Here is a 9,269-nt window from a genome sequence, read left to right as displayed (position 1 = left end):
TCCCGCTTTTCTACCCTTCATTGCTTTTATCGCTTCCTCAACTTCCTTCTCAGTTATCTTCTCTGCCGGTCCTAAAACTTGGTTACTCTTTATGTTGCCATCCCATTCATTCTCTGTATTCAATAGCATTTCCATATATCTTTTCCATCTTCCTTTAATTCCATCTGAGTCGACAACGATTTGTCCCACTTCATCCTTCAAGCAACTCACCCCCATCACATCACACCTCTCTTTCGCTATCTGCTTTGCAATCCTGAATACTGCTTTCTGACCCTCTTCCGAATCCAAGCGTTCTCCGAACATTTTCCCACATGCCTCCTGCGCCTTTGCTACCTCTTTCTTTGCAGCCTTCCTGGCTGCCTTATAAGTTTCATGCTCTGCTGTTTCTGCTCCCGTACCCTTCGCCTTCTGCCACTCCTTGAACTTCTTCCTCTTCTCGTCAATCCTCTTTCCAACTTCATCATCCCACCACCATGTTTCCGAGTGCCTCGGTGGTCCTTTTGTCCATCCACATACCTCACCAACGGCTCCCAACAGACTAGCTTTCATCGACATCCAACCACTTTCAAGCTCAACCACATCATCCTCGACCCTACTCAGCCTCTCTTTTAATGCCTCCCTTACTGTCACCTCTTTCAACCTCCACACCTTCATTCTCGGTTGGTACTTCACCCGCCGAGCTTTCCTCGCACCTTTCACCCTTACGTCGCAGACAACCAAGTGGTGCTGTGAAACAGCCTCCTCCCCTGGGATCATCTTTGTGTCCCGGAGGTGCCCCCTATCTCGCCTACGCACCATCAGGTAGTCAACGGTTGTCGTCGACCCACCTGACGTGTATGTAACAAGCTTATTATCCTCTTTCTGGAACTGAGTATTACAAATCAACAAATCAGCTCCATCAGCAAACTCCAAAATCCTTTCACCTTCTCCATTTCTCACACCATATCCGTAACCCCCATGAACTCTGTCAAAACCATCCATACTCCTTCCCACATGTCCATTTAGGTCTCCTCCTACCACAACAACTTCCTCATCTTTCACGTTTTCCATCAGCTTCTCTATCGGACACCAGAACTTGTCCTTTTCTTCATCGCTTCGACCAACCTGCGGAGCATATCCCGAGATGACGTTCACCAAGAGCTTTCCAATCATCATTTTCACCATCATCAACCTATCACTCACTCTAGTCACACTCACCACACTGTCTATAAACTCCTCAGAAAACAGGACACCAACACCATTCACGCCCTCCGGGCACCCTTGCCACACAAACTTGTATTTCTGTCCCTGCCTACCCTTCACCATTCTCACACCACTTCCCTTCCATCTCGTCTCTTGCACACAACATATGTCCACTCTTCTTCTGACCAATACTTCCACAACTTCTCCTGATCTCCTTGTCATTGTCCCTACATTCCATGTCCCAAACCTCAGAAACCGATCTCCACTTCGGGCTGTACCCTGCCCATATGTGCTTGTAATTGTCATGGTTCCCTTTTTGAGGCAATGTTTTTATGGCCGGATGCCCTTCCTGACGCCATCCCTCTTAGTCGTCTTTTACGACACGCAGGGATACGGTGTACCTATTCTTATCCAGGGAACACACCGGGAAACGTTTAAAACATGGAAATTCTGGGGAGCGAGGGGGGGGGGGGGGGGGCGGTGTCAAGGGAAAGATAAAATGAAAACAAACCCCTTCAGCCGGCACTTAGCTTGGCGCCCCAAAGAGTACTTTCAGGAGCTTGGCGGCTGTTGAAACTGGGGTAGCCACTCATGCGGGAAGTGGTCCAAAATGGCGGTGTAGAACACCGCGCGTCGAAGACACAACAAGCGTGAGGCGAGCAGATTAGACGGCCTCCTTTCGATTCTCTACCGTCAAGTCCAATGCGGCCTTCAGCTTCCAAGAGCCCAGCAGTTGTCCAAAACCTCGTGTGGGGAAATGTGGTATCTGTCCGTCGTCTTGTCCACCGTCCACACGCGGCTCCAAGCTCCGGCGCGAGGAAGCCCTCCGTCCGCCCGCACGCTTCGCCAGGCCCCGATGCATACGACTTGCTTTATACGCATTGTTAAAAGTAAATAATGACAGATGTTTTCTTTCACAATCTTGCAAGATTTCCAGAACTCCTCGGCGTCAAGGGAAAGATAAAATGAAAATAAACCCCTTCAGCCGGCACTTAGCTTGGTGTCCCAAAGAGTACTTTCAGGAGCTTGACGGCTGTTGAAACTGGGGTAGCCACTCATGCAGGAAGTGGTCCAAAATGGCGGTGTAGAACACCGCGCGTCGAAGACACAACAAGCGTGAGGCGAGCAGATTAGACGGCCTCCTTTCGATTCTCTACCGTCAAGCCCAATGCGGCCATATATATACATATATGATTGTGTTAATCATGACATTATTATTATGGTATTGCCTGCTAAATATGTGATTCATGAATTGGAATAATACATGTAATACCTGACTCAGGAGGAGGCAAATAATGGATGAAATGAATAGGACGTTGATTGAAGATGAATAATGCATGAAATGAGCAAGATGTTGATTGAGGTCGAAAAATGGGGGCAGCTCACCTGGCAGAATAAAGCAGTATACTTCACCGACTAAAGGTATTTTAATGAGTATCACGGTATTTTAAGCCAATTTTAATTATTGCTGGAAGACAGGGCAGCAAGTAGAATCATACTAACGTAATCATCAGACTTTAAACAAACAAACCAAACCAAAACTATTTTGGGATGAACATGCCAGTGTGTGCCACGGTTTAGAATAGGTTCACCATGTCCCTGCATGTCATAAGAGGCGACTAAAGGGTTGGCGTCAGTGACGGCACCTGGCCATAAAAACATTGCCTCCAAAAGGGAACCATGATGATTGTCATGTGGCCCTCAAGGCTAGCCCCCACTCTAGCAGGGAAAATCGCCTTAAAAAGGGAATTTTGTCTTGGGCAACCCCCCCCCCCCCCCCCAACCCCCTCGCCATAGACCAAGATTTTTTTTCTTCTTTTTTGTTCTGTCGTGAACAAACTTCGGTCCATCACGGGTGAAGAAGGTTGATGTCTAGTTCAATCGATATTGTGTGTGTCGCTTCAGAGAAGAGAACAAATACCTATTTTGGGGGGTGAAACCTGGACCCACGTTGACCCCCCCCCCCCCCCCCTCCAACATAGACTTCGATTTTCGTCATGCCGTGAACAAACTTTGGTACATCACAGGTGATTAAGGTTTCGGTCAAGTTTGTGTGTGTAGTTGTGTAGTTTCAGAGAGAGAGAGCAAATTCCTATTTGGAGGGGGGGGGGGGGGGAAATCCGGGTCTAAGGCGGTTAACGTGGGAGGGGGGTCAACTCCCGCCCCCCCTCCCCCATTAACCGCCTTCGACCCGGATTTTATTAATGCCGTGAACAAACGTTGGTACATCACATGTGATAAACGGAACATTGTTGTCAGGTTTCATCGGCATTGTCGGTGTAGTTTCTGAGAATATAGCAATAGTACAGGCATTTTACGAAAAATACCTGTGCAACCTCACACAAATTGCAACAAAAACAAACTCAACGAATTTTGATTCCTGGATATGTCTTCTATCACATGAAAAAAGTCTTAAGGAATCTTCTGGGGGGAAAATTATGAAAATCATCAATGTTTAACCCGACCAAAAACGGATTTTTTTTTTTGCCACAAATCAGTGTTCTTGCATGGTTGTTCAAATGACTTATTAGTATATGCCCTGCTTAATGTTTGGTGAAGAGGATTTAAATCAATGAAGAATTCAAGTTTATAAAGAAATTCAGAACTTGACATTGTCGTCGTCGTCGTCATCATCATCATCATCATCATCATCATCATCATCATCATCATCATCATCATCACTTGGCATCTGTAGCGAGTTCGTGCAGCCAGATCCCCTGCAGTTTCCACAAGCTAGAGTACACTCTATGTTATTTTTCTTGCATGTGCATCTCAGGGTGCTGCAGTCAGCCTGACAGTTGCACCTGATCACCTGCAGCAGTTTTTCAGGAGCAGGAGCTAGGGCTGTCTGGAATGGCACAAGCCCCTCGTCACACTCCTGCCACCCCCACTCAGTCGGACGAAGTCCATGTGCCCCCTCCACTTCCATTCTCACATGATTTCTGGACCTTTAGATTGAAGAGCTTCTGGTAGATCAGTGGCGTCATTCCGCAGCTTTCGTCTTTCTGATACCGTATCTGCACCCTTCCAACCATTGCGACGTCTAAGGAAGTTGCCTTAACCCTGGGGATTGACCGGCTGGATCGAGTTCCAGGGGTGACGGCAGCAATCATTCCCATGCCATGGAAGGTGCCAAGGCCCTCGAGCGTGCGAATATTATGGTCGACGTTGTCGGCAGCATACTGGACAAACTCTGTCGTCATGTTAGGAATGTCTGTTCCGTGTGATTGAGCAGCATTTCGCTCAAATTGGAGCACCTGTTGGTATGAGCAGCAGAACCCGTGATGATGAAGGGAGTCCATGAGGAATCTTGATCCGAAGTGGTGATACAGTTGCACGCCCAAACCAAACTGCAGTGGTGTCAGCAGGACTCTAGGTCTGGTTGCTTGCATCATTGCTTGTCCAATTGATGCCACTTTGACGCCAGCATTCTTCCCGGCAAATAGTCCTTCCAATAGTATAATCAGAGTATCTGGTAGATATTTGACGCCAGATTTTTGTGATTCTATATCAATACAAAATGGATAGACTTCATGGGATGTTTCCATGGCTTCGAGGTCTTCCTTGATCAGTTTAGCAGCTGCCTGTACAGGTTTTATCTTCTCTTCAGCAGTGTTAGTTTTCTGCTTCTGCTTTTTGTAGTATTCCTGTAACACCTCCCTGGCTGTCACAACTGAAAGATGCCCATTGCAAAAATATATAACATAGAAAAATATTGCTCTTACTGCTACTGCACGCTTTCTTACTAGGAACTTGACACGACTTATTTTACAAATTTTTGTTTTGCTTAAAACGAAATCTTTTCAGAAGATACACAAGAATATCCTTTTTGACTCCAATAAAGAATGAGCACGACCTATAATCATCAAAATAAGATCAGAAGCAGATTCCCGACTGCTAAAAACAACTACATAGATGCATTATGCATTATTCTTATCTTGTTGTCCCAAAATGACCTTGATGGTGACCTCGTAGAGTTTCTGTGACCTTATATCACCAAAATAAGATCAGAATTTGATTCCTCGACCCCAAAAACCCATAAAAAGTGGTATTACTCATGATTGTTTTGCTTTTGATTTTTAAAAATAACAATTGTCACCAAGACGGATAGCGGCCATATTGGATTTTGCCGATTTGAGAACGTCCCCCCAGAGGATCTCTTAAGACTTTTTTGGGGTCAAAGAGGATATATTCAGGGACACAAAACAAGTGAGCGAGTTTTTGTTGCAATTAGTGTGAGGTCTTAAATACAAAATGCCTGCACTACAAATACCTATTTTGGAAAGGGGGTGGGTAAAAACAAACACCTGGTAGGTGGGTAAAACCCGGCCCATTTTATGGCTAAAAAAATAACTGGATTGAGTCTTTTGTTATTGAGATTTTGCCTGGTGTCCTTAACGCAATATCTTCCAAGCTGACATTTGTTGTTTTACTCAAATCGGTTTTATTATTTATTTTATATTGTATTATTTAACAAAACTCGAAATGCTTACGTCCGCATTGAACTCTGCTTGCTTTACAGAGATGGGGAATTCCATCTGGAGTACACCAGACCAGAAAGTTTCAAAGTAAGTTGTTTTATGTTCCAATAAACGATAAAATATCTTTAACGATAAAACAATAAACTTGCTTATTTGAATGCATTCTGAGATGTTGAAGGCCTCACCCAACGCATGTTGAGGCTTACTTTATTTTCTGTTAAAATATATAACACTCAAAATGTCAGCCGCACCTCGTTCCCCGTGGCAGTATACCTCATCTTTGTTAAAACTACTTTTATATGTAAAATCGGGAGTTAGTGTCGCGGGTGTTTGCATACTCATCGTCACGTTTGCCAAGTGCAGGTAAGTAGGGATGAGCAGTCATAGATATAAATTGGGTCGACTCTCAACAATAGATAAAGAAATAAGTCCTTGGCCACGGAACAGTTTCTCAAATGTTAATCAATGTTCAACGTTCAAAAGCAAACCCAGTTATCTACAATGTTGTTGAAAGACAGGAAACATGTTTTGATGGAAATTTCTTCATTAGGCAGCTTTACCCTTGACTTGTTTCCTGGTTTTGTTTTTTGATTTGTTTAATTGGTTTATCTTTTGTTTCCTTTTTTCCTTGCACTAAATATTGAGTCAAAGTTTGTAACAAGGCTTTGTGATGATAATTTGTTTCACACATATGTATTGTATGTACAGTATACATACCTGTACACACACACACACACACACACACACACACACACACACACACACACACACACACACACACACACATACACACCCATGTTGTGGGACTGGGGAGCTGTTTTTCTTGGAAATACTCGTCATATGTTCATATATGGGAATTATTACTCTGCTCCAAACACCCAGGAAATCTTACTCTGCTCCAAACACCCGGGAAATCTTACTCTGCTCCAAACACCCGGGAAATCTTACTCTGCTCCAAACACCCGGGAAATCTTACTCTGCTCCAAACACCCGGGAAATCTTACTCTGCTCCAAACACCCGGGAAATCTTACTCTGCTCCAAACACCTGGGAATTATTACTCTCCTCCAAACACCCGGGAAATCTTACTCTGCTCCAAACACCCGGGAAATCTTACTCTGCTCCAAACACCCGGGAAATCTTACTCTGCTCCAAACACCTGGGAATTATTACTCTCCTCCAAACACCCGGGAAATCTTACTCTGCTCCAAACACCTGGGAATTATTACTCTCCTCCAAACACCTGGGAATTATTACTCTCCTCCAAACACCCGGGAAATCTTACTCTGCTCCAAACACCTGGGAATTATTACTCCCCTCCAAACACCTGGGAATTATTACTCCCCTCCAAACACCTGGGAAATCTTACTCTGCTCCAAACACCTGGGAAATCTTACTCTGCTCCAAACACCTGGGAATTCTTACTCCGTTCCAAACACCTGAAAATTATTACTCTCCTCCAAACACCTGGGAAATCTTACTCTGCTCCAAACACCTGGGAAATCTTACTCTGCTCCAAACACCGGGGAAATCTTACTCTGCTCCAAACACCTGGGAATTATTACTCTCCTCCAAACACCTGGGAAATCTTACTCTGCTCCAAACACCTGGGAATTATTACTCTCCTCCAAACACCTGGGAATTATTACTCTCCTCCAAACACCTGGGAATTATTACTCTCCTCCAAACACCTGGGAATTATTACTCTCCTCCAAACACCTGGGAAATCTTACTCTGCTCCAAACACCCGGGAAATCTTACTCTGCTCCAAACACCCGGGAAATCTTACTCTGCTCCAAACACCTGGGAATTATTACTCTCCTCCAAACACCCAGGAAATCTTATTCTGCTCCAAACACCTGGAAAATCTTACTCTGCTCCAAACACCTGGGAAATCTTACTCTGCTCCAAACACCTGGGAATTATTACTCTCCTCCAAACACCTGGGAAATCTTACTCTGTTCCAAACACCTGGGAAATCTTACTCTGCTCCAAACACCCGGGAAATCTTACTCTGCTCCAAACACCCGGGAAATCTTACTCTGCTCCAAACACCTGGGAATTATTACTCTCCTCCAAACACCTGGGAAATCTTACTCTGCTCCAAACACCCGGGAAATCTTACTCTGCTCCAAACACCTGGGAATTATTACTCTCCTCCAAACACCTGGGAAATCTTACTCTCCTCCAAACACCTGGGAAATCTTACTCTGCTCCAAACACCCGGGAAATCTTACTCTGCTCCAAACACCCGGGAAATCTTACTCTGCTCCAAACACCTGGGAATTATTACTCTCCTCCAAACACCTGGGAAATCTTACTCTGCTCCAAACACCTGGGAAATCTTACTCTGCTCCAAACACCTGGGAATTCTTACTCCGTTCCAAACCCCCAGGGATTCTTACTCCATTCCAAACCCCCAGGGATTCTTACTCAGTTCCAAACACTTACTCCATTCAAAACATCCAGGGATTATTATTCCATTTCGATTAGTTATTGATCACTTTGTCAGAATGCTTATGATCAGAAACTTGTTCTTCATTTGCTTATGACCGTGGATAATGATATGACTCTGCTCCTGATATGACTTTTGAGTGTTATAATGATCTGACTCTGCTCCTGATATGACTTTTGAGTGTTATAATGATCTGACTCTGCTCCTGATATGACTTTTGAGTGTTATAATGATCTGACTCTGCTCCTGATATGACTTTTGAGTGTTATAATGATCTGACTCTGCTCCTGATATGACTTTTGAGTGTTATAATGATCTGACTCTGCTCCTGATATGACTTTTGAGTGTTATAATGATATGACTCTGCTCCAAACATCCGGGAATTCTTGCTCTGTTACAAACACCCCGGAATTCTTGCTCGTTTAAAAAAAATTTTTTTTATTGTATGCAAGTTCGAGGCTCGTGTAAGAGCTAACATCAATCACACAAAAAAAAAAAAAATGGACACAAAACATTCAATAAAAGGAACGGGAGACAAGATAAGGAGAGAGAGGGAAGCACACAAGTACAACAGCAGAGAACAGGGACGACGGAGATCCGGGGGACGGAGAGGGTTGGGGGGAGGAGGCACGGGAATGCCGGGGGGGAGGGTGGGGGCTGGGAAAGTTACAAACAGGTTACAAACACCTCGGAATTCCATTTTGATTAGTTATTGATCACTTTGTCAGAATGCTTATGATCAGAAACTTGTTCTTTACTATGACCGTGGATAATGAAATGGTCATGGCCACCTATAAGCGGTGTATATATAAAATAATTTCCTGTCTTGTTGACATTAAGTACTAAATAATGACATCACGCCAGTCTACAAACTTTTGAACTTTGGTCACATGTTCATGCTTATCATTCAGTTGGATATAGTTCTGTTCAGAGTAATCATATATGAAGTCTGAATTCCCTCTTATTGGTATTTTTGTACATATTTGCATTGGTATTGCTGGTTTATTCAAATAAATATTTGTTTTGTTGGAACAGAAATACCCCAGTTTACGTTGCCCATTTTTACGCCGTTTCGCAAATACGTCGTCACGTTATTAATACCATTTCTCGATATTCGTCATCTCAACTCGTACTTACGTGGTTTTAAAAGCC

At 44.0% G+C, this 9,269-nt stretch overlaps 1 protein-coding gene across 1 annotated transcript in view; it reads left to right on the top strand.

Annotated features, from left to right (window-relative positions):
• Positions 1 to 9,269, top strand: part of LOC144894093 (protein disulfide-isomerase A5-like) — an 87,924-nt gene that overhangs the window by 28,042 nt on the left and 50,613 nt on the right. Inside the window, exon 2 of the mRNA XM_078786112.1 lies at positions 5,705 to 5,750. The gene's annotated coding sequence lies outside the window, so the exon portion shown is untranslated. The remainder of the gene's footprint in view (positions 1 to 5,704; positions 5,751 to 9,269) is intronic.

This window comes from Myxine glutinosa, chromosome 10, assembly GCF_964187855.1.
Source record: "Myxine glutinosa chromosome 10, kmMyxGlut1.1, whole genome shotgun sequence".
Taxonomy (NCBI): Eukaryota; Metazoa; Chordata; class Myxini; order Myxiniformes; family Myxinidae; genus Myxine; species Myxine glutinosa.
The sequence above is the reverse complement of the archived record's forward strand: the minus strand, read 5'-3'. Positions and strand labels throughout refer to the sequence as shown.